An 18,158-nucleotide genomic window follows, 5' to 3' on the forward strand; every position below is an offset into this window, starting at 1 on the left:
GTAATTTTACGTCGTTTTGAAAAATAAACTTCAATTGTATTTCATTTTTTCCGTTAATTTACGCAACCTAAAACTCTATTCGTTAATTAGCGTAGTTTGACGTCTTTTTTGAAAAATAAACTTAGAAATGCATATATACAATTACAACGCTTTACTCTCAGGTGCGATCATACCAGCACTAATGCACCGGATCCCATCAGAACTCCGCAGTTAAGCGTGCTTGGGCGAGAGTAGTACTAGGATGGGTGACCTCCTGGGAAGTCCTTGTGTTGCACCTCTTTTTGCCAAAATTTCTTTTTTTTTATTAGCGTAATTTTACGTCGTTTTTGAAAAATAAACTTCAATTGTATTTCATTTTTTCCGTTAATTTACGCAACCTAAAACTCTATTCGTTAATTAGCGTAGTTTGACGTCTTTTTTGAAAAATAAACTTAGAAATGCATATATACAATTACAACGCTTTACTCTCAGGTGCGATCATACCAGCACTAATGCACCGGATCCCATCAGAACTCCGCAGTTAAGCGTGCTTGGCGAGAGTAGTACTAGGATGGGTGACCTCCTGGGAAGTCCTTGTGTTGCACCTCTTTTTGCCAAAATTTCTTGTTCTTTTGTTAATTAGCGTAATTTTACGTCGTTTTTGAAAAATAAACTTCAATTGTATTTCATTTTTTCCGTTAATTTACGCAACCTAAAACTCTATTCGTTAATTAGCGTAGTTTGACGTCTTTTTTGAAAAATAAACTTAGAAATGCATATATACAATTACAACGCTTTACTCTCAGGTGCGATCATACCAGCACTAATGCACCGGATCCCATCAGAACTCCGCAGTTAAGCGTGCTTGGGCGAGAGTAGTACTAGGATGGGTGACCTCCTGGGAAGTCCTTGTGTTGCACCTCTTTTTGCCAAAATTCTTGTTCTTTGTTAATTAGCGTAATTTTACGTCGTTTTTGAAAAATAAACTTCAATTGTATTTCATTTTTTCCGTTAATTTACGCAACCTAAAACTCTATTCGTTAATTAGCGTAGTTTGACGTCTTTTTTGAAAAATAAACTTAGAAATGCATATATACAATTACAACGCTTTACTCTCAGGTGCGATCATACCAGCACTAATGCACCGGATCCCATCAGAACTCCGCAGTTAAGCGGCTTGGCGAGAGTAGTACTAGGATGGGTGACCTCCTGGGAAGTCCTTGTGTTGCACCTCTTTTTGCCAAAATTTCTTGTTCTTTTTGTTAATTAGCGTAATTTTACGTCGTTTTTGAAAAATAAACTTCAATTGTATTTCATTTTTTCCGTTAATTTACGCAACCTAAAACTCTATTCGTTAATTAGCGTAGTTTGACGTCTTTTTTGAAAAATAAACTTAGAAATGCATATATACAATTACAACGCTTTACTCTCAGGTGCGATCATACCAGCACTAATGCACCGGATCCCATCAGAACTCCGCAGTTAAGCGTGCTTGGCGAGAGTAGTACTAGGATGGGTGACCTCCTGGGAAGTCCTTGTGTTGCACCTCTTTTTGCCAAAATTTCTGTTCTTTTTGTTAATTAGCGTAATTTTACGTCGTTTTTGAAAAATAAACTTCATTGTATTTCATTTTTTCCGTTAATTTACGCAACCTAAAACTCTATTCGTTAATTAGCGTAGTTTGACGTCTTTTTTGAAAAATAAACTTAGAAATGCATATATACAATTACAACGCTTTACTCTCAGGTGCGATCATACCAGCACTAATGCACCGGATCCCATCAGAACTCCGCAGTTAAGCGTGCTTGGGCGAGAGTAGTACTAGGATGGGTGACCTCCTGGGAAGTCCTTGTGTTGCACCTCTTTTTGCCAAAATTTCTTGTTCTTGTTACGTCGTTTTTGAAAAATAAACTTCAATTGTATTTCATTTTTTCCGTTAATTTACGCAACCTAAAACTCTATTCGTTAATTAGCGTAGTTTGACGTCTTTTTTGAAAAATAAACTTAGAAATGCATATATACAATTACAACGCTTTACTCTCAGGTGCGATCATACCAGCACTAATGCACCGGATCCCATCAGAACTCCGCAGTTAAGCGTGCTTGGCGAGAGTAGTACTAGGATGGGTGACCTCCTGGAAGTCCTTGTGTTGCACCTCTTTTTGCCAAAATTCTTGTCTTTTGTTAATTGCGTAATTTTACGTTGTTTTGAAAAATAAACTTCGATTGTATTTCATTTTTTCTGTTAATTTACGCAACCTAAAACTCTATTCGTTAATTAGCGTCGTTTGACGTCTTTTTTGAAAAATAAACTTAGAAATGCATATATACAATTACAACGCTTTACTCTCAGGTGCGATCATACCAGCACTAATGCACCGGATCCCATCAGAACTCCGCAGTTAAGCGTGCTTGGCGAGAGTAGTACTAGGATGGGTGACCTCCTGGGAAGTCCTTGTGTTGCACCTCTTTTTGCCAAAATTCTTGTTTTTGTAATTGCGTATTTTACGTCGTTTTTGAAAAATAAACTTCATTGTATTTCATTTTTTCCGTTAATTTACGCAACCTAAAACTCTATTCGTTAATTAGCGTAGTTTGACGTCTTTTTTGAAAAATAAACTTAGAAATGCATATATACAATTACAACGCTTTACTCTCAGGTGCGATCATACCAGCACTAATGCACCGGATCCCATCAGAACTCCGCAGTTAAGCGTGCTTGGCGAGAGTAGTACTAGGATGGGTGACCTCCTGGAAGTCCTTGTGTTGCACCTCTTTTTGCCAAAATTCTTTCTTTTTTATTAGCGTATTTACGTCGTTTTGAAAAATAAACTTCAATTGTATTTCATTTTTTCCGTTAATTTACGCAACCTAAAACTCTATTCGTTAATTAGCGTAGTTTGACGTCTTTTTTGAAAAATAAACTTAGAAATGCATATATACAATTACAACGCTTTACTCTCAGGTGCGATCATACCAGCACTAATGCACCGGATCCCATCAGAACTCCGCAGTTAAGCGTGCTTGGCGAGAGTAGTACTAGGATGGGTGACCTCCTGGGAAGTCCTTGTGTTGCACCTCTTTTTGCCAAAATTTTTTTTTTTTTTAGCTAATTTTACGTCGTTTTGAAAAATAAACTTCATTGTATTTCATTTTTTCCGTTAATTTACGCAACCTAAAACTCTATTCGTTAATTAGCGTAGTTTGACGTCTTTTTTGAAAAATAAACTTAGAAATGCATATATACAATTACAACGCTTTACTCTCAGGTGCGATCATACCAGCACTAATGCACCGGATCCCATCAGAACTCCGCAGTTAAGCGTGCTTGGCGAGAGTAGTACTAGGATGGGTGACCTCCTGGGAAGTCCTTGTGTTGCACCTCTTTTTGCCAAAATTTTGTTCTTTTGTTAATTAGCGTATTTACGTCGTTTTGAAAAATAAACTTCAATTGTATTTCATTTTTTCCGTTAATTTACGCAACCTAAAACTCTATTCGTTAATTAGCGTAGTTTGACGTCTTTTTTGAAAAATAAACTTAGAAATGCATATATACAATTACAACGCTTTACTCTCAGGTGCGATCATACCAGCACTAATGCACCGGATCCCATCAGAACTCCGCAGTTAAGCGTGCTTGGGCGAGAGTAGTACTAGGATGGGTGACCTCCTGGGAAGTCCTTGTGTTGCACCTCTTTTTGCCAAAATTTCTTGTTCCTTTTGTTAATTAGCGTAATTTTACGTCGTTTTGAAAAATAAACTTCGATTGTATTTCATTTTTTCTGTTAATTTACGCAACCTAAAACTCTATTCGTTAATTAGCGTCGTTTGACGTCTTTTTTGAAAAATAAACTTAGAAATGCATATATACAATTACAACGCTTTACTCTCAGGTGCGATCATACCAGCACTAATGCACCGGATCCCATCAGAACTCCGCAGTTAAGCGTGCTTGGCGAGAGTAGTACTAGGATGGGTGACCTCCTGGGAAGTCCTTGTGTTGCACCTCTTTTTGCCAAAATTTCTTGTTTTTTTTAATTATATTTTACGTCGTTTTTGAAAAATAAACTTCATTGTATTTCATTTTTTCCGTTAATTTACGCAACCTAAAACTCTATTCGTTAATTAGCGTAGTTTGACGTCTTTTTTGAAAAATAAACTTAGAAATGCATATATACAATTACAACGCTTTACTCTCAGGTGCGATCATACCAGCACTAATGCACCGGATCCCATCAGAACTCCGCAGTTAAGCGTGCTTGGGCGAGAGTAGTACTAGGATGGGTGACCTCCTGGGAAGTCCTTGTGTTGCACCTCTTTTTGCCAAAATTTTGTTCTTTTTGTTTAGCGTAATTTTACGTCGTTTTTGAAAAATAAACTTCAATTGTATTTCATTTTTTCCGTTAATTTACGCAACCTAAAACTCTATTCGTTAATTAGCGTAGTTTGACGTCTTTTTTGAAAAATAAACTTAGAAATGCATATATACAATTACAACGCTTTACTCTCAGGTGCGATCATACCAGCACTAATGCACCGGATCCCATCAGAACTCCGCAGTTAAGCGTGCTTGGCGAGAGTAGTACTAGGATGGGTGACCTCCTGGGAAGTCCTTGTGTTGCACCTCTTTTTGCCAAAATTCTTTCTTTTTATTCGTATTACGTCGTTTTGAAAAATAAACTTCATTGTATTTCATTTTTTCCGTTAATTTACGCAACCTAAAACTCTATTCGTTAATTAGCGTAGTTTGACGTCTTTTTTGAAAAATAAACTTAGAAATGCATATATACAATTACAACGCTTTACTCTCAGGTGCGATCATACCAGCACTAATGCACCGGATCCCATCAGAACTCCGCAGTTAAGCGTGCTTGGCGAGAGTAGTACTAGGATGGGTGACCTCCTGGGAAGTCCTTGTGTTGCACCTCTTTTTGCCAAAATTTTGTTCTTTGTTAATTAGCGTAATTTTACGTCGTTTTTGAAAAATAAACTTCATTGTATTTCATTTTTTCCGTTAATTTACGCAACCTAAAACTCTATTCGTTAATTAGCGTAGTTTGACGTCTTTTTTGAAAAATAAACTTAGAAATGCATATATACAATTACAACGCTTTACTCTCAGGTGCGATCATACCAGCACTAATGCACCGGATCCCATCAGAACTCCGCAGTTAAGCGTGCTTGGCGAGAGTAGTACTAGGATGGGTGACCTCCTGGGAAGTCCTTGTGTTGCACCTCTTTTTGCCAAAATTTTTTTTTTTTATTAGCGTAATTTACGTCGTTTTGAAAAATAAACTTCATTGTATTTCATTTTTTCCGTTAATTTACGCAACCTAAAACTCTATTCGTTAATTAGCGTAGTTTGACGTCTTTTTTGAAAAATAAACTTAGAAATGCATATATACAATTACAACGCTTTACTCTCAGGTGCGATCATACCAGCACTAATGCACCGGATCCCATCAGAACTCCGCAGTTAAGCGTGCTTGGCGAGAGTAGTACTAGGATGGGTGACCTCCTGGGAAGTCCTTGTGTTGCACCTCTTTTTGCCAAAATTTCTTAAGTACGTTTTTACGTCGTTTTTGAAAAATAAACTTCAATTGTATTTCATTTTTTCCGTTAATTTACGCAACCTAAAACTCTATTCGTTAATTAGCGTAGTTTGACGTCTTTTTTGAAAAATAAACTTAGAAATGCATATATACAATTACAACGCTTTACTCTCAGGTGCGATCATACCAGCACTAATGCACCGGATCCCATCAGAACTCCGCAGTTAAGCGCGCTTGGGCGAGAGTAGTACTAGGATGGGTGACCTCCTGGGAAGTCCTTGTGTTGCACCTCTTTTTGCCAAAATCTTTTACGTATTTCGTTTTTGAAAAATAAACTTCGATTGTATTTCATTTTTTCCGTTAATTTACGCAACCTAAAACTCTATTCGTTAATTAGCGTAGTTTGACGTCTTTTTTGAAAAATAAACTTAGAAATGCATATATACAATTACAACGCTTTACTCTCAGGTGCGATCATACCAGCACTAATGCACCGGATCCCATCAGAACTCCGCAGTTAAGCGTGCTTGGGCGAGAGTAGTACTAGGATGGGTGACCTCCTGGGAAGTCCTTGTGTTGCACCTCTTTTTGCCAAAATTTTTCTTTGTAATAGCGTATTTACGTCGTTTTTGAAAAATAAACTTCATTGTATTTCATTTTTTCCGTTAATTTACGCAACCTAAAACTCTATTCGTTAATTAGCGTAGTTTGACGTCTTTTTTGAAAAATAAACTTAGAAATGCATATATACAATTACAACGCTTTACTCTCAGGTGCGATCATACCAGCACTAATGCACCGGATCCCATCAGAACTCCGCAGTTAAGCGTGCTTGGGCGAGAGTAGTACTAGGATGGGTGACCTCCTGGGAAGTCCTTGTGTTGCACCTCTTTTTGCCAAAATTTCTTGTTCTTTCTTGCGTATTTAACGTCGTTTTTGAAAAATAAACTTCAATTGTATTTCATTTTTTCCGTTAATTTACGCAACCTAAAACTCTATTCGTTAATTAGCGTAGTTTGACGTCTTTTTTGAAAAATAAACTTAGAAATGCATATATACAATTACAACGCTTTACTCTCAGGTGCGATCATACCAGCACTAATGCACCGGATCCCATCAGAACTCCGCAGTTAAGCGTGCTTGGCGAGAGTAGTACTAGGATGGGTGACCTCCTGGGAAGTCCTTGTGTTGCACCTCTTTTTGCCAAAATTCTTGTTCTTTTGTAATTAGCGTTTTTACGTCGTTTTGAAAAATAAACTTCATTGTATTTCATTTTTTCCGTTAATTTACGCAACCTAAAACTCTATTCGTTAATTAGCGTAGTTTGACGTCTTTTTTGAAAAATAAACTTAGAAATGCATATATACAATTACAACGCTTTACTCTCAGGTGCGATCATACCAGCACTAATGCACCGGATCCCATCAGAACTCCGCAGTTAAGCGTGCTTGGGCGAGAGTAGTACTAGGATGGGTGACCTCCTGGGAAGTCCTTGTGTTGCACCTTTTTTGCCAAAATTTCTTGTTCTTTTTGTTAATTAGCGTAATTTTACGTCGTTTTTGAAAAATAAACTTCAATTGTATTTCATTTTTTCCGTTAATTTACGCAACCTAAAACTCTATTCGTTAATTAGCGTAGTTTGACGTCTTTTTTGAAAAATAAACTTAGAAATGCATATATACAATTACAACGCTTTACTCTCAGGTGCGATCATACCAGCACTAATGCACCGGATCCCATCAGAACTCCGCAGTTAAGCGTGCTTGGCGAGAGTAGTACTAGGATGGGTGACCTCCTGGGAAGTCCTTGTGTTGCACCTCTTTTTGCCAAAATTTTGTTCTTTTTTAATTAGCGTATTTTACGTCGTTTTGAAAAAAAACTTCAATTGTATTTCATTTTTTCGTTAATTTACGCAACCTAAAACTCTATTCGTTAATTAGCGTAGTTTGACGTCTTTTTTGAAAAATAAACTTAGAAATGCATATATACAATTACAACGCTTTACTCTCAGGTGCGATCATACCAGCACTAATGCACGGATCCCATCAGAACTCCGCAGTTAAGCGTGCTTGGCGAGAGTAGTACTAGGATGGGTGACCTCTGGGAAGTCCTTGTGTTGCACCTCTTTTTGCCAAATTTTTTTTTTTTTTACGTATTTTCGTGTTTTGAAAAATAAACTTCATTGTATTTCATTTTTTCGTTAATTTACGCAACTAAACTATTCGTTAATTAGCGTAGTTTGACGTCTTTTTGAAAAATAAACTTAGAAATGCATATATACAATTACAACGCTTTACTCTCAGGTGCGATCATACCAGCACTAATGCACCGGATCCCATCAGAACTCCGCAGTTAAGCGTGCTTGGCGAGAGTAGTACTAGGATGGGTGACCTCCTGGGAAGTCCTTGTGTTGCACCTCTTTTTGCCAAAATTTTACGTTGTTTTGAAAAATAAACTTCATTGTATTTCATTTTTTCCGTTAATTTACGCAACCTAAAACTCTATTCGTTAATTAGCGTAGTTTGACGTCTTTTTGAAAAATAAACTTAGAAATGCATATATACAATTACAACGCTTTACTCTCAGGTGCGATCATACCAGCACTAATGCACCGGATCCCATCAGAACTCCGCAGTTAAGCGTGCTTGGCGAGAGTAGTACTAGGATGGGTGACCTCCTGGGAAGTCCTTGTGTTGCACCTTTTTTGCCAAAATTTTTTTTTTTTAATTCGTATTTACGTCGTTTTTGAAAAATAAACTTCATTGTATTTCATTTTTTCCGTTAATTTACGCAACCTAAAACTCTATTCGTTAATTAGCGTAGTTTGACGTCTTTTTTGAAAAATAAACTTAGAAATGCATATATACAATTACAACGCTTTACTCTCAGGTGCGATCATACCAGCACTAATGCACCGGATCCCATCAGAACTCCGCAGTTAAGCGTGCTTGGGCGAGAGTAGTACTAGGATGGGTGACCTCCTGGGAAGTCCTTGTGTTGCACCTCTTTTTGCCAAAATTTTTTTTTTTTGCTAATTTTACGTCGTTTTTGAAAAATAAACTTCGAAATGCATTTTTTTCGTTAATTTACGCAACCTAAAACTCTATTCGTTAATTAGCGTAGTTTGACGTCTTTTTTGAAAAATAAACTTAGAAATGCATATATACAATTACAACGTTTACTCTCAGGTGCGATCATACCAGCACTAATGCACCGGATCCCATCAGACTCCGCAGTTAGCGTGCTTGGCGAGAGTAGTACTAGGATGGGTGACCTCCTGGAAGTCCTTGTGTTGCACCTCTTTTTGCCAAAAGTTTTACGTCGTTTTTGAAAAATAAACTTCGATTGTATTTCATTTTTTTCGTTAATTTACGCAACCTAAAACTCTATTCGTTAATTAGCGTAGTTTGACGTCTTTTTTGAAAAATAAACTTAGAAATGCATATATACAATTACAACGCTTTACTCTCAGGTGCGATCATACCAGCACTAATGACCGGATCCCATCAGAACTCCGCAGTTAAGCGTGCTTGGCGAGAGTAGTACTAGGATGGGTGACCTCTGGGAAGTCCTTGTGTTGCACCTCTTTTTGCCAAAATTTTACGTCGCTTTTGAAAATAAACTTAGAAATGCATATATACAATTACAACGCTTTACTCTCAGGTGCGATCATATTAGCACTAATGCACCGGATCCCATCAGAACTCCGCAGTTAAGCGTGCTTGGTCGAGAGTAGTACTAGGATGGGTGACCTCCTGGGAAGTCCTTGTGTTGCACCTCTTTTTGCCAAAATTTTACGTCGTTTTTGAAAAATAAACTTCGATTGTATTTCATTTTTTCCGTTAATTTACGCAACCTAAAACTCTATTCGTTAATTAGCGTAGTTTGACGTCTTTTTTGAAAAATAAACTTAGAAATGCATATATACAATTACAACGCTTTACTCTCAGGTGCGATCATACCAGCACTAATGCACGGATCCCATCAGAACTCCGCAGTTAAGCGTGCTTGGCGAGAGTAGTACTAGGATGGGTGACCTCCTGGGAAGTCCTTGCGTTGCACCTTTTTTTGCCAAAATTTTACGTCGTTTTTGAAAAATAAACTTCAATTGTATTTCATTTTTTCCGTTAATTTACGCAACCTAAAACTCTATTCGTTAATTAGCGTAGTTTGACGTCTTTTTTGAAAAATAAACTTAGAAATGCATATATACAATTACAACGCTTTACTCTCAGGTGCGATCATACAGCACTAATGCACCGGATCCCATCAGAACTCCGCAGTTAAGCGTGCTTGGGCGAGAGTAGTACTAGGATGGGTGACCTCCTGGGAAGTCCTTGTGTTGCACCTCTTTTTGCCAAAATTTTACGTCGTTTTTGAAAAATAAACTTCGAATTTCATTTTTTCGTTAATTTACGCAACCTAAAACTCTATTCGTTAATTAGCGTAGTTTGACGTCTTTTTTGAAAAATAAACTTAGAAATGCATATATACAATTACAACGTTTACTCTCAGGTGCGATCATACCAGCACTAATGCACCGGATCCCATCAGACTCCGCAGTTAAGCGTGCTTGGCGAGAGTAGTACTAGGATGGGTGACCTCCTGGGAAGTCCTTGTGTTGCACCTCTTTTTGCCAAATTTTACGTCGTTTTTGAAAAATAAACTTCGATTGTATTTCATTTTTTCGTTAATTTACGCAACCTAAAACTCTATTCGTTAATTAGCGTAGTTTGACGTCTTTTTTGAAAAATAAACTTAGAAATGCATATATACAATTACAACGCTTTACTCTCAGGTGCGATCATACCAGCACTAATGCTTCGGATCCCATCAGAACTCCGCAGTTAAGCGTGCTTGGGCGAGAGTAGAACTAGGATGGGTGACCTCCTGGGAAGTCCTTGTGTTGCACCTCTTTAGTTTGACGTCTTTTTTGAAAAATAAACTTAGAAATGCATATATACAATTACAACGCTTTACTCTCAGGTGCGATCATATACCAGCACTAATGCACCGGATCCCATCAGAACTCCGCAGTTAAGCGTGCTTGGTCGAGAGTAGTACTAGGATGGGTGACCTCCTAGGAAGTCCTTGTGTTGCACCTCTTTTTGCCAAAATTTTACGTTGTTTTGAAAAATAAACTTCGATTGTATTTCATTTTTTCGTTAATTTACGCAACCTAAAACTCTATTCGTTAATTAGCGTAGTTTGACGTCTTTTTTGAAAAATAAACTTAGAAATGCATATATACAATTACAACGCTTTACTCTCAGGTGGGATCATACCAGCACTAATGCACCGGATCCCATCAGAACTCCGCAGTTAAGCGTGCTTGGTCGAGAGTAGTACTAGGATGGGTGACCTCCTGGGAAGTCCTTGCGTTGCACCTTTTTTTGCCAAAATTTTACGTCGTTTTTGAAAAATAAACTTCGATTGTATTTCATTTTTTCCGTTAATTTACGCAACCTAAAACTCTATTCGTTAATTAGCGTAGTTTGACGTCTTTTTGAAAAATAAACTTAGAAATGCATATATACAATTACAACGCTTTACTCTCAGGTGCGATCATACCAGCACTAATGCACCGGATCCCATCAGAACTCCGCAGTTAAGCGTGCTTGGTCGAGAGTAGTACTAGGATGGGTGACCTCCTGGGAAGTCCTTGTGTTGCACCTCTTTTTGCCAAAATTTTACGTCGCTTTTGAAAAATAAACTTCGATTGTATTTCATTTTTTCCGTTAATTTACGCAACCTAAAACTCTATTCGTTAATTAGCGTAGTTTGACGTCTTTTTTGAAAAATAAACTTAGAAATGCATATATACAATTACAACGCTTTACTCTCAGGTGCGATCATACCAGCACTAATGCTTCGGATCCCATCAGAACTCCGCAGTTAAGCGTGCTTGGTCGAGAGTAGTACTAGGATGGGTGACCTCCTGGGAAGTCCTTGTGTTGCACCTCTTTTTGCCAAAATTTTACGTCGCTTTTGAAAATAAACTTAGAAATGCATATATACAATTACAACGCTTTACTCTCAGGTGCGATCATATTAGCACTAATGCACCGGATCCCATTAGAACTCCGCAGTTAAGCGTGCTTGGGTGAGAGTAGTACTAGGATGGGTGACCTCCTGGGAAGTCCTTGTGTTGCACCTCTTTTTGCCAAAATTTTACGTCGTTTTTGAAAAATAAACTTCGATTTTATTTCATTTTTTCTGTTAATTTACGCAACCTAAAACTCTATTCGTTAATTAGCGTAGTTTGACGTCTTTTTTGAAAAATAAACTTAGAAATGCATATATACAATTACAACGCTTTACTCTCAGGTGCGATCATACCAGCAGTAATGCACCGGATCCCATCAGAACTCCGCAGTTATGCGTGCTTGGTCGAGAGTAGTACTAGGATGGGTGACCTCCTGGGAATCCTTGTGTTGCACCTCTTTTTGCCAAAAGTTTATGTCGTATTTGAAAAACAAACATCGATTGTATTTCATTTTTTCGTTAATTTACGCAACCTAAAACTCTATTCGTTAATTAGCGTAGTTTGACGTCTTTTTTGAAAAATAAACTTAGAAATGCATATATACAATTACAACGCTTTACTCTCAGGTGGATCATACCAGCACTAATGCACCGGATCCCATCAGAACTCCGCAGTTAAGCGTGCTTGGTCGAGAGTAGTACTAGGATGGGTGACCTCCTGGGAAGTCCTTGCGTTGCACCTTTTTCCAAATTTTGTCTTTTTTGCGAATTTTACGTCGTTTTTGAAAAATAAACTTCGATTGTATTTCATTTTTTCCGTTAATTTACGCAACCTAAAACTCTATTCGTTAATTAGCGTAGTTTGACGTCTTTTTTGAAAAATAAACTTAGAAATGCATATATACAATTACAACGCTTTACTCTCAGGTGCGATCATACCAGCACTAATGCACCGGATCCCATCAGAACTCCGCAGTTAAGCGTGCTTGGTCGAGAGTAGTACAGGATGGGTGACCTCCTGGGAAGTCCTTGTGTTGCACCTCTTTTTGCCAAAATTTTACGTCGTTTTTGAAAAATAAACTTCGATTGTATTTCATTTTTTTCCGTTAATTTACGCAACCTAAAACTCTATTCGTTAATTAGCGTAGTTTGACGTCTTTTTTGAAAAATAAACTTAGAAATGCATATATACAATTACAACGCTTTACTCTCAGGTGCGATCATACCAGCACTAATGCACCGGATCCCATCAGAACTCCGCAGTTAAGCGTGCTTGGTCGAGAGTAGTACTAGGATGGGTGACCTCCTGGGAAGTCCTTGTGTTGCACCTCTTTTTGCCAAAATTTTACGTTGTTTTTGAAAAATAAACTTCGATTGTATTTCATTTTTTCCGTTAATTTACGCAACCTAAAACTCTATTCGTTAATTAGCGTAGTTTGACGTCTTTTTTGAAAAATAAACTTAGAAATGCATATATACAATTACAACGCTTTACTCTCAGGTGCGATCATACCAGCACTAATGCACCGGATCCCATCAGAACTCCGCAGTTAAGCGTGCTTGGTCGAGAGTAGTACTAGGATGGGTGACCTCCTGGGAAGTCCTTGCGTTGCACCTTTTTTGCCAAAATTTTACATCGTTTTTGAAAAATAAACTTCGATTGTATTTCATTTTTTCCGTTAATTTACGCAACCTAAAACTCTATTCGTTAATTAGCGTAGTTTGACGTCTTTTTTGAAAAATAAACTTAGAAATGCATATATACAATTACAACGCTTTACTCTCAGGTGCGATCATACCAGCACTAATGCACCGGATCCCATCAGAACTCCGCAGTTAAGCGTGCTTGGTCGAGAGTAGTACTAGGATGGGTGACCTCCTGGGAAGTCCTTGTGTTGCACCTCTTTTTGCCAAAATTTTACGTCGCTTTTGAAAAATAAACTTCGATTGTATTTCATTTTTCCGTTAATTTACGCAACCTAAAACTCTATTCGTTAATTAGCGTAGTTTGACGTCTTTTTTGAAAAATAAACTTAGAAATGCATATATACAATTACAACGCTTTACTCTCAGGTGCGATCATACCAGCACTAATGCTTCGGATCCCATCAGAACTCTGCAGTTAAGCGTGCTTGGTCGAGAGTAGTACTAGGATGGGTGACCTCTGGGAAGTCCTTGTGTTGCACCTCTTTTTGCCAAAATTTTACGTCGCTTTTGAAAAATAAACTTAGAAATGCATATATACAATTACAACGCTTTACTCTCAGGTGCGATCATACCAGCACTAATGCACCGGATCCCATCAGAACTCTGCAGTTAAGTGTGCTTGGGCGAGAGTAGTACTAGGATGGGTGACCTCCTGGGAAGTCCTTGTGTTGCACCTCTTTTTGCCAAAATTTTACGTCGTTTTTGAAAAATAAACTTCGATTTATTTCATTTTTTCTGTTAATTTACTCAACCTAAAACTCTATTCGTTAATTAGCGTAGTTTGACGTCTTTTTTGAAAAATAAACTTAGAAATGCATATATACAATTACAACGCTTTACTCTCAGGTGCGATCATACCAGCACTAATGCACCGGATCCCATAGAACTCCGCAATTATGCGTGCTTGGTCGAGAGTAGTACTAGGATGGGTGACCTCCTGGGAAGTCCTTGTGTTGCACCTCTTTTTGCCAAAATTTTACGTCGTATTTGAAAAATAAACTTCGATTGTATTTTATGTTTTTCGTTAATTTACGCAACCTAAAACTCTATTCGTTAATTAGCGTAGTTTGACGTCTTTTTTGAAAAATAAACTTAGAAATGCATATATACAATTACAACGCTTTACTCTAGGTGGATCATACCAGCACTAATGCACCGGATCCCATCAGAACTCCGCAGTTAAGCGTGCTTGGTCGAGAGTAGTACTAGGATGGGTGACCTCCTGGGAAGTCCTTGCGTTGCACCTTTTTTTGCCAAAATTTTACGTCGTTTTTGAAAAATAAACTTCGATTGTATTTCATTTTTTTCCGTTAATTTACGCAACCTAAAACTCTATTCGTTAATTAGCGTAGTTTGACGTCTTTTTTGAAAAATAAACTTAGAAATGCATATATACAATTACAACGCTTTACTCTCAGGTGCGATCATACCAGCACTAATGCACCGGATCCCATCAGAACTCCGCAGTTAAGCGTGCTTGGCGAGAGTAGTACGAGGATGGGTGACCTCCTGGGAAGTCCTTGTGTTGCACCTCTTTTTGCCAAAATTTTACGTCGTTTTTGAAAAATAAACTTCGATTGTATTTCATTTTTTTCCGTTAATTTACGCAACCTAAAACTCTATTCGTTAATTAGCGTAGTTTGACGTCTTTTTTGAAAAATAAACTTAGAAATGCATATATACAATTACAACGCTTTACTCTCAGGTGCGATCATACCAGCACTAATGCACCGGATCCCATCAGAACTCCGCAGTTAAGCGTGCTTGGTCGAGAGTAGTACTAGGATGGGTGACCTCCTGGGAAGTCCTTGTGTTGCACCTCTTTTTGCCAAAATTTTACGTTGTTTTTGAAAAATAAACTTCGATTGTATTTCATTTTTTCCGTTAATTTACGCAACCTAAAACTCTATTCGTTAATTAGCGTAGTTTGACGTCTTTTTTGAAAAATAAACTTAGAAATGCATATATACAATTACAACGCTTTACTCTCAGGTGCGATCATACCAGCACTAATGCTTCGGATCCCATCAGAACTCGCAGCTAAGCGTGCTTGGTCGAAAGTAGTAGTAGGATGGGTGACCTCCTGGAAGTCCTTGTGTTGCACCTCTTTTTGCCAAAATTTTACGTCGCTTTTGAAAAATAAACTTCGATTGTATTTCATTTTTTCCGTTAATTTACGCAACCTAAAACTCTATTCGTTAATTAGCGTAGTTTGACGTCTTTTTTGAAAAAAATCTTAGAAATGCATATATACAATTACAACGCTTTACTCTCAGGTGCGATCATACCAGCACTAATGCACCGGATCCCATCAGAACTCCGCAGTTAAGCGTGCTTGGGCGAGAGTAGTACTAGGATGGGTGACCTCCTGGGAAGTCCTTGTGTTGCACCTCTTTTTGCCAAAATTTTACGTCGCTTTTGAAAAATAAACTTCGATTGTATTTCATTTTTTCCGTTAATTTACGCAACCTAAAACTCTATTCGTTAATTAGCGTAGTTTGACGTCTTTTTTGAAAAATAAACTTAGAAATGCATATATACAATTACAACGCTTTACTCTCAGGTGCGATCATACCAGCACTAATGCTTCGGATCCCATCAGAACTCCGCAGTTAAGCGTGCTTGGTCGAGAGTAGTACTAGGATGGGTGACCTCCTGGGAAGTCCTTGTGTTGCACCTCTTTTTGCCAAAATTTTACGTCGCTTTTGAAAAATAAACTTAGAAATGCATATATACAATTACAACGCTTTACTCTCAGGTGCGATCATACCAGCACTAATGCACCGGATCCCATCAGAACTCTGCAGTTAAGCGTGCTTGGGCGAGAGTAGTACTAGGATGGGTGACCTCCTGGGAAGTCCTTGTGTTGCACCTCTTTTTGCCAAAATTTTACGTCGTTTTTGAAAAATAAACTTCGATTTTATTTCATTTTTTCTGGTAATTTACTCAACCTAAAACTCTATTCGTTAATTAGCGTAGTTTGACGTCTTTTTTGAAAAATAAACTTAGAAATGCATATATACAATTACAACGCTTTACTCTCAGGTGCGATCATACCAGCACTAATGCTTCGGATCCCATCAGAATACCGCAGTTAAGCGTGCTTGGTCGAGAGTAATACTAGGATGGGTGACCTCCTGGGAAGTCCTTGTGTTGCACCTCTTTTTGCCAAAATTTTACGTTGTTTTTGAAAAATAAACTTCGATTGTATTTCATTTTTTCCGTTAATTTACGCAACCTAAAACTCTATTCGTTAATTAGCGTAGTTTGACGTCTTTTTTGAAAAATAAACTTAGAAATGCATATATACAATTACAACGCTTTACTCTCAGGTGCGATCATACCAGCACTAATGCTTCGGATCCCATCAGAACTACGCAGCTAAGCGTGCTTGGTCGAAAGTAGTAGTAGGATGGGTGACCTCCTGGGAAGTCCTTGTGTTGCACCTCTTTTTGCCAAAATTTTACGTCGCTTTTGAAAAATAAACTTCGATTGTATTTCATTTTTTCCGTTAATTTACGCAACCTAAAACTCTATTCGTTAATTAGCGTAGTTTGACGTCTTTTTTGAAAAAAATCTTAGACAATTACAACGCTTTACTCTCAGGTGCGATCATACCAGCACTAATGCACCGGATCCCATCAGAACTCTGCAGTTAAGCGTGCTTGGGCGAGAGTAGTACTAGGATGGGTGACCTCCTGGGAAGTCCTTGTGTTGCACCTCTTTTTGCCAAAATTTTACGTCGCTTTTGAAAAATAAACTTCGATTGTATTTCATTTTTTCCGTTAATTTACGCAACCTAAAACTCTATTCGTTAAATATCGTAGTTTGACGTGTTTTTTGAAAAATAAACTTAGAAATGCATATATACAATTACAACGCTTTACTCTCAGGTGCGATCATACCAGCACTAATGCTTGGATCCCATCAGAACTACGCAGCTAAGCGTGCTTGGTCGAGAGTAGTACTAGGATGGGTGACCTCCTGGGAAGTCCTTGTGTTGCACCTCTTTTTGCCAAAATTTTACGTCGCTTTTGAAAAATAAACTTCGATTGTATTTCATTTTTTCCGTTAATTTACGCAACCTAAAACTCTATTCGTTAATTAGCGTAGTTTGACGTCTTTTTGAAAAATAAACTTAGAAATGCATATATACAATTACAACGCTTTACTCTCAGGTGCGATCATACCAGCACTAATGCTTCGGATCCCATCAGAACTCCGCAGTTAAGCGTGCTTGGTCGAGAGTAGTACTAGGATGGGTGACCTCCTGGGAAGTCCTTGTGTTGCACCTCTTTTTGCCAAAATTTTACGTCGCTTTTGAAAAATAAACTTAGAAATGCATATATACAATTACAACGCTTTACTCTCAGGTGCGATCATACCAGCACTAATGCACCGGATCCCATCAGAACTCTGTAGTTAAGCGTGCTTGGGCGAGAGTAGTACTAGGATGGGTGACCTCCTGGGAAGTCCTTGTGTTGCACCTCTTTTTGCCAAAATTTTACGTCGTTTTTGAAAAATAAACTTCGATTTTATTTCATTTTTTCTGGTAATTTACTCAACCTAAAACTCTATTCGTTAATTAGCGTAGTTTGACGTCTTTTTTGAAAAATAAACTTAGAAATGCATATATACAATTACAACGCTTTACTCTCAGGTGCGATCATACCAGCACTAATGCTTCGGATCCCATCAGAACTTCGCAGTGAAGCGTGCTTGGTCGAGAGTAGTACTAGGATGGGTGACCTCCTGGGAAGTCCTTGTGTTGCACCTCTTTTTGCCAAAATTTTACGTTGTTTTTGAAAAATAAACTTCGATTGTATTTCATTTTTTCCGTTAATTTACGCAACCTAAAACTCTATTCGTTAATTAGCGTAGTTTGACGTCTTTTTGAAAAATAAACTTAGAAATGCATATATACAATTACAACGC

General features: G+C 37.9%; 60 non-coding genes and 3 pseudogenes across 60 annotated transcripts; all 63 read left to right on the plus strand.

Annotated features, from left to right (window-relative positions):
* Positions 1 to 159: 159 nt before the first annotated feature.
* LOC120576320 (5S ribosomal RNA) lies at positions 160 to 278 on the plus strand. The gene has a single exon (XR_005642398.1). It is a non-coding gene; the product is annotated as a 5S ribosomal RNA (ribosomal RNA).
* Positions 279 to 469: 191 nt separating this feature from the next.
* Positions 470 to 587, plus strand: LOC120576490 (5S ribosomal RNA). The gene has a single exon (XR_005642568.1). It is a non-coding gene; the product is annotated as a 5S ribosomal RNA (ribosomal RNA).
* A 196-nt stretch (positions 588 to 783) lies between these two features.
* On the plus strand, positions 784 to 902 carry LOC120576321 (5S ribosomal RNA). Its single transcript, XR_005642399.1, has one exon. It is a non-coding gene; the product is annotated as a 5S ribosomal RNA (ribosomal RNA).
* A 194-nt stretch (positions 903 to 1,096) lies between these two features.
* Positions 1,097 to 1,213, plus strand: LOC120576703 (5S ribosomal RNA). Its single transcript, XR_005642781.1, has one exon. It is a non-coding gene; the product is annotated as a 5S ribosomal RNA (ribosomal RNA).
* A 197-nt stretch (positions 1,214 to 1,410) lies between these two features.
* On the plus strand, positions 1,411 to 1,528 carry LOC120576491 (5S ribosomal RNA). Its single transcript, XR_005642569.1, has one exon. It is a non-coding gene; the product is annotated as a 5S ribosomal RNA (ribosomal RNA).
* Positions 1,529 to 1,723: 195 nt separating this feature from the next.
* Positions 1,724 to 1,842, plus strand: LOC120576322 (5S ribosomal RNA). The gene has a single exon (XR_005642400.1). It is a non-coding gene; the product is annotated as a 5S ribosomal RNA (ribosomal RNA).
* Positions 1,843 to 2,021: 179 nt separating this feature from the next.
* LOC120576591 (5S ribosomal RNA) lies at positions 2,022 to 2,138 on the plus strand. Its single transcript, XR_005642669.1, has one exon. It is a non-coding gene; the product is annotated as a 5S ribosomal RNA (ribosomal RNA).
* A 192-nt stretch (positions 2,139 to 2,330) lies between these two features.
* LOC120576492 (5S ribosomal RNA) lies at positions 2,331 to 2,448 on the plus strand. Its single transcript, XR_005642570.1, has one exon. It is a non-coding gene; the product is annotated as a 5S ribosomal RNA (ribosomal RNA).
* Positions 2,449 to 2,637: 189 nt separating this feature from the next.
* LOC120576592 (5S ribosomal RNA) lies at positions 2,638 to 2,754 on the plus strand. The gene has a single exon (XR_005642670.1). It is a non-coding gene; the product is annotated as a 5S ribosomal RNA (ribosomal RNA).
* A 188-nt stretch (positions 2,755 to 2,942) lies between these two features.
* On the plus strand, positions 2,943 to 3,060 carry LOC120576493 (5S ribosomal RNA). Its single transcript, XR_005642571.1, has one exon. It is a non-coding gene; the product is annotated as a 5S ribosomal RNA (ribosomal RNA).
* A 186-nt stretch (positions 3,061 to 3,246) lies between these two features.
* On the plus strand, positions 3,247 to 3,364 carry LOC120576494 (5S ribosomal RNA). The gene has a single exon (XR_005642572.1). It is a non-coding gene; the product is annotated as a 5S ribosomal RNA (ribosomal RNA).
* Positions 3,365 to 3,555: 191 nt separating this feature from the next.
* Positions 3,556 to 3,674, plus strand: LOC120576323 (5S ribosomal RNA). The gene has a single exon (XR_005642401.1). It is a non-coding gene; the product is annotated as a 5S ribosomal RNA (ribosomal RNA).
* Positions 3,675 to 3,870: 196 nt separating this feature from the next.
* LOC120576496 (5S ribosomal RNA) lies at positions 3,871 to 3,988 on the plus strand. Its single transcript, XR_005642574.1, has one exon. It is a non-coding gene; the product is annotated as a 5S ribosomal RNA (ribosomal RNA).
* Positions 3,989 to 4,177: 189 nt separating this feature from the next.
* On the plus strand, positions 4,178 to 4,296 carry LOC120576324 (5S ribosomal RNA). The gene has a single exon (XR_005642402.1). It is a non-coding gene; the product is annotated as a 5S ribosomal RNA (ribosomal RNA).
* Positions 4,297 to 4,488: 192 nt separating this feature from the next.
* Positions 4,489 to 4,606, plus strand: LOC120576497 (5S ribosomal RNA). Its single transcript, XR_005642575.1, has one exon. It is a non-coding gene; the product is annotated as a 5S ribosomal RNA (ribosomal RNA).
* A 183-nt stretch (positions 4,607 to 4,789) lies between these two features.
* Positions 4,790 to 4,907, plus strand: LOC120576498 (5S ribosomal RNA). The gene has a single exon (XR_005642576.1). It is a non-coding gene; the product is annotated as a 5S ribosomal RNA (ribosomal RNA).
* Positions 4,908 to 5,099: 192 nt separating this feature from the next.
* Positions 5,100 to 5,217, plus strand: LOC120576499 (5S ribosomal RNA). The gene has a single exon (XR_005642577.1). It is a non-coding gene; the product is annotated as a 5S ribosomal RNA (ribosomal RNA).
* A 187-nt stretch (positions 5,218 to 5,404) lies between these two features.
* On the plus strand, positions 5,405 to 5,522 carry LOC120576500 (5S ribosomal RNA). The gene has a single exon (XR_005642578.1). It is a non-coding gene; the product is annotated as a 5S ribosomal RNA (ribosomal RNA).
* A 182-nt stretch (positions 5,523 to 5,704) lies between these two features.
* On the plus strand, positions 5,705 to 5,823 carry LOC120576375 (5S ribosomal RNA). Its single transcript, XR_005642453.1, has one exon. It is a non-coding gene; the product is annotated as a 5S ribosomal RNA (ribosomal RNA).
* A 174-nt stretch (positions 5,824 to 5,997) lies between these two features.
* On the plus strand, positions 5,998 to 6,116 carry LOC120576325 (5S ribosomal RNA). Its single transcript, XR_005642403.1, has one exon. It is a non-coding gene; the product is annotated as a 5S ribosomal RNA (ribosomal RNA).
* A 186-nt stretch (positions 6,117 to 6,302) lies between these two features.
* Positions 6,303 to 6,421, plus strand: LOC120576326 (5S ribosomal RNA). Its single transcript, XR_005642404.1, has one exon. It is a non-coding gene; the product is annotated as a 5S ribosomal RNA (ribosomal RNA).
* Positions 6,422 to 6,610: 189 nt separating this feature from the next.
* LOC120576501 (5S ribosomal RNA) lies at positions 6,611 to 6,728 on the plus strand. The gene has a single exon (XR_005642579.1). It is a non-coding gene; the product is annotated as a 5S ribosomal RNA (ribosomal RNA).
* Positions 6,729 to 6,918: 190 nt separating this feature from the next.
* Positions 6,919 to 7,037, plus strand: LOC120576331 (5S ribosomal RNA). The gene has a single exon (XR_005642409.1). It is a non-coding gene; the product is annotated as a 5S ribosomal RNA (ribosomal RNA).
* Positions 7,038 to 7,233: 196 nt separating this feature from the next.
* LOC120576502 (5S ribosomal RNA) lies at positions 7,234 to 7,351 on the plus strand. The gene has a single exon (XR_005642580.1). It is a non-coding gene; the product is annotated as a 5S ribosomal RNA (ribosomal RNA).
* Positions 7,352 to 7,540: 189 nt separating this feature from the next.
* On the plus strand, positions 7,541 to 7,656 carry LOC120576749 (5S ribosomal RNA). Its single transcript, XR_005642827.1, has one exon. It is a non-coding gene; the product is annotated as a 5S ribosomal RNA (ribosomal RNA).
* A 176-nt stretch (positions 7,657 to 7,832) lies between these two features.
* On the plus strand, positions 7,833 to 7,950 carry LOC120576503 (5S ribosomal RNA). Its single transcript, XR_005642581.1, has one exon. It is a non-coding gene; the product is annotated as a 5S ribosomal RNA (ribosomal RNA).
* Positions 7,951 to 8,115: 165 nt separating this feature from the next.
* LOC120576524 (5S ribosomal RNA) lies at positions 8,116 to 8,233 on the plus strand. The gene has a single exon (XR_005642602.1). It is a non-coding gene; the product is annotated as a 5S ribosomal RNA (ribosomal RNA).
* Positions 8,234 to 8,418: 185 nt separating this feature from the next.
* On the plus strand, positions 8,419 to 8,537 carry LOC120576327 (5S ribosomal RNA). Its single transcript, XR_005642405.1, has one exon. It is a non-coding gene; the product is annotated as a 5S ribosomal RNA (ribosomal RNA).
* A 180-nt stretch (positions 8,538 to 8,717) lies between these two features.
* LOC120576199 (uncharacterized) lies at positions 8,718 to 8,832 on the plus strand (annotated as a pseudogene).
* A 169-nt stretch (positions 8,833 to 9,001) lies between these two features.
* LOC120576173 (uncharacterized) lies at positions 9,002 to 9,117 on the plus strand (annotated as a pseudogene).
* Positions 9,118 to 9,192: 75 nt separating this feature from the next.
* LOC120576480 (5S ribosomal RNA) lies at positions 9,193 to 9,311 on the plus strand. The gene has a single exon (XR_005642558.1). It is a non-coding gene; the product is annotated as a 5S ribosomal RNA (ribosomal RNA).
* A 168-nt stretch (positions 9,312 to 9,479) lies between these two features.
* On the plus strand, positions 9,480 to 9,596 carry LOC120576691 (5S ribosomal RNA). The gene has a single exon (XR_005642769.1). It is a non-coding gene; the product is annotated as a 5S ribosomal RNA (ribosomal RNA).
* Positions 9,597 to 9,764: 168 nt separating this feature from the next.
* On the plus strand, positions 9,765 to 9,882 carry LOC120576516 (5S ribosomal RNA). The gene has a single exon (XR_005642594.1). It is a non-coding gene; the product is annotated as a 5S ribosomal RNA (ribosomal RNA).
* A 162-nt stretch (positions 9,883 to 10,044) lies between these two features.
* On the plus strand, positions 10,045 to 10,161 carry LOC120576670 (5S ribosomal RNA). The gene has a single exon (XR_005642748.1). It is a non-coding gene; the product is annotated as a 5S ribosomal RNA (ribosomal RNA).
* Positions 10,162 to 10,327: 166 nt separating this feature from the next.
* Positions 10,328 to 10,446, plus strand: LOC120576556 (5S ribosomal RNA). The gene has a single exon (XR_005642634.1). It is a non-coding gene; the product is annotated as a 5S ribosomal RNA (ribosomal RNA).
* Positions 10,447 to 10,515: 69 nt separating this feature from the next.
* On the plus strand, positions 10,516 to 10,636 carry LOC120576567 (5S ribosomal RNA). Its single transcript, XR_005642645.1, has one exon. It is a non-coding gene; the product is annotated as a 5S ribosomal RNA (ribosomal RNA).
* A 166-nt stretch (positions 10,637 to 10,802) lies between these two features.
* On the plus strand, positions 10,803 to 10,921 carry LOC120576426 (5S ribosomal RNA). The gene has a single exon (XR_005642504.1). It is a non-coding gene; the product is annotated as a 5S ribosomal RNA (ribosomal RNA).
* A 167-nt stretch (positions 10,922 to 11,088) lies between these two features.
* LOC120576376 (5S ribosomal RNA) lies at positions 11,089 to 11,207 on the plus strand. The gene has a single exon (XR_005642454.1). It is a non-coding gene; the product is annotated as a 5S ribosomal RNA (ribosomal RNA).
* Positions 11,208 to 11,375: 168 nt separating this feature from the next.
* LOC120576444 (5S ribosomal RNA) lies at positions 11,376 to 11,494 on the plus strand. Its single transcript, XR_005642522.1, has one exon. It is a non-coding gene; the product is annotated as a 5S ribosomal RNA (ribosomal RNA).
* A 75-nt stretch (positions 11,495 to 11,569) lies between these two features.
* Positions 11,570 to 11,688, plus strand: LOC120576515 (5S ribosomal RNA). The gene has a single exon (XR_005642593.1). It is a non-coding gene; the product is annotated as a 5S ribosomal RNA (ribosomal RNA).
* A 168-nt stretch (positions 11,689 to 11,856) lies between these two features.
* LOC120576580 (5S ribosomal RNA) lies at positions 11,857 to 11,974 on the plus strand. The gene has a single exon (XR_005642658.1). It is a non-coding gene; the product is annotated as a 5S ribosomal RNA (ribosomal RNA).
* Positions 11,975 to 12,141: 167 nt separating this feature from the next.
* LOC120576593 (5S ribosomal RNA) lies at positions 12,142 to 12,259 on the plus strand. The gene has a single exon (XR_005642671.1). It is a non-coding gene; the product is annotated as a 5S ribosomal RNA (ribosomal RNA).
* Positions 12,260 to 12,441: 182 nt separating this feature from the next.
* On the plus strand, positions 12,442 to 12,559 carry LOC120576563 (5S ribosomal RNA). Its single transcript, XR_005642641.1, has one exon. It is a non-coding gene; the product is annotated as a 5S ribosomal RNA (ribosomal RNA).
* A 169-nt stretch (positions 12,560 to 12,728) lies between these two features.
* Positions 12,729 to 12,847, plus strand: LOC120576377 (5S ribosomal RNA). Its single transcript, XR_005642455.1, has one exon. It is a non-coding gene; the product is annotated as a 5S ribosomal RNA (ribosomal RNA).
* A 168-nt stretch (positions 12,848 to 13,015) lies between these two features.
* LOC120576393 (5S ribosomal RNA) lies at positions 13,016 to 13,134 on the plus strand. Its single transcript, XR_005642471.1, has one exon. It is a non-coding gene; the product is annotated as a 5S ribosomal RNA (ribosomal RNA).
* A 167-nt stretch (positions 13,135 to 13,301) lies between these two features.
* Positions 13,302 to 13,420, plus strand: LOC120576379 (5S ribosomal RNA). Its single transcript, XR_005642457.1, has one exon. It is a non-coding gene; the product is annotated as a 5S ribosomal RNA (ribosomal RNA).
* Positions 13,421 to 13,587: 167 nt separating this feature from the next.
* LOC120576671 (5S ribosomal RNA) lies at positions 13,588 to 13,705 on the plus strand. Its single transcript, XR_005642749.1, has one exon. It is a non-coding gene; the product is annotated as a 5S ribosomal RNA (ribosomal RNA).
* Positions 13,706 to 13,781: 76 nt separating this feature from the next.
* Positions 13,782 to 13,900, plus strand: LOC120576390 (5S ribosomal RNA). The gene has a single exon (XR_005642468.1). It is a non-coding gene; the product is annotated as a 5S ribosomal RNA (ribosomal RNA).
* A 167-nt stretch (positions 13,901 to 14,067) lies between these two features.
* On the plus strand, positions 14,068 to 14,185 carry LOC120576716 (5S ribosomal RNA). The gene has a single exon (XR_005642794.1). It is a non-coding gene; the product is annotated as a 5S ribosomal RNA (ribosomal RNA).
* Positions 14,186 to 14,352: 167 nt separating this feature from the next.
* Positions 14,353 to 14,470, plus strand: LOC120576595 (5S ribosomal RNA). The gene has a single exon (XR_005642673.1). It is a non-coding gene; the product is annotated as a 5S ribosomal RNA (ribosomal RNA).
* Positions 14,471 to 14,639: 169 nt separating this feature from the next.
* LOC120576566 (5S ribosomal RNA) lies at positions 14,640 to 14,757 on the plus strand. Its single transcript, XR_005642644.1, has one exon. It is a non-coding gene; the product is annotated as a 5S ribosomal RNA (ribosomal RNA).
* Positions 14,758 to 14,926: 169 nt separating this feature from the next.
* Positions 14,927 to 15,045, plus strand: LOC120576380 (5S ribosomal RNA). The gene has a single exon (XR_005642458.1). It is a non-coding gene; the product is annotated as a 5S ribosomal RNA (ribosomal RNA).
* A 168-nt stretch (positions 15,046 to 15,213) lies between these two features.
* Positions 15,214 to 15,330, plus strand: LOC120576192 (uncharacterized; annotated as a pseudogene).
* A 167-nt stretch (positions 15,331 to 15,497) lies between these two features.
* Positions 15,498 to 15,616, plus strand: LOC120576329 (5S ribosomal RNA). Its single transcript, XR_005642407.1, has one exon. It is a non-coding gene; the product is annotated as a 5S ribosomal RNA (ribosomal RNA).
* A 168-nt stretch (positions 15,617 to 15,784) lies between these two features.
* On the plus strand, positions 15,785 to 15,903 carry LOC120576445 (5S ribosomal RNA). The gene has a single exon (XR_005642523.1). It is a non-coding gene; the product is annotated as a 5S ribosomal RNA (ribosomal RNA).
* A 76-nt stretch (positions 15,904 to 15,979) lies between these two features.
* Positions 15,980 to 16,098, plus strand: LOC120576334 (5S ribosomal RNA). The gene has a single exon (XR_005642412.1). It is a non-coding gene; the product is annotated as a 5S ribosomal RNA (ribosomal RNA).
* A 168-nt stretch (positions 16,099 to 16,266) lies between these two features.
* On the plus strand, positions 16,267 to 16,385 carry LOC120576737 (5S ribosomal RNA). Its single transcript, XR_005642815.1, has one exon. It is a non-coding gene; the product is annotated as a 5S ribosomal RNA (ribosomal RNA).
* Positions 16,386 to 16,553: 168 nt separating this feature from the next.
* On the plus strand, positions 16,554 to 16,672 carry LOC120576751 (5S ribosomal RNA). Its single transcript, XR_005642829.1, has one exon. It is a non-coding gene; the product is annotated as a 5S ribosomal RNA (ribosomal RNA).
* Positions 16,673 to 16,827: 155 nt separating this feature from the next.
* Positions 16,828 to 16,946, plus strand: LOC120576335 (5S ribosomal RNA). The gene has a single exon (XR_005642413.1). It is a non-coding gene; the product is annotated as a 5S ribosomal RNA (ribosomal RNA).
* A 168-nt stretch (positions 16,947 to 17,114) lies between these two features.
* On the plus strand, positions 17,115 to 17,232 carry LOC120576741 (5S ribosomal RNA). Its single transcript, XR_005642819.1, has one exon. It is a non-coding gene; the product is annotated as a 5S ribosomal RNA (ribosomal RNA).
* A 167-nt stretch (positions 17,233 to 17,399) lies between these two features.
* Positions 17,400 to 17,518, plus strand: LOC120576446 (5S ribosomal RNA). Its single transcript, XR_005642524.1, has one exon. It is a non-coding gene; the product is annotated as a 5S ribosomal RNA (ribosomal RNA).
* A 76-nt stretch (positions 17,519 to 17,594) lies between these two features.
* LOC120576363 (5S ribosomal RNA) lies at positions 17,595 to 17,713 on the plus strand. The gene has a single exon (XR_005642441.1). It is a non-coding gene; the product is annotated as a 5S ribosomal RNA (ribosomal RNA).
* Positions 17,714 to 17,881: 168 nt separating this feature from the next.
* Positions 17,882 to 18,000, plus strand: LOC120576576 (5S ribosomal RNA). Its single transcript, XR_005642654.1, has one exon. It is a non-coding gene; the product is annotated as a 5S ribosomal RNA (ribosomal RNA).
* The last annotated feature ends 158 nt before the right edge of the window (positions 18,001 to 18,158 follow it).

This window comes from Medicago truncatula, chromosome 6, assembly GCF_003473485.1.
Source record: "Medicago truncatula cultivar Jemalong A17 chromosome 6, MtrunA17r5.0-ANR, whole genome shotgun sequence".
In the NCBI taxonomy this organism is placed as follows: Eukaryota; Viridiplantae; Streptophyta; class Magnoliopsida; order Fabales; family Fabaceae; genus Medicago; species Medicago truncatula.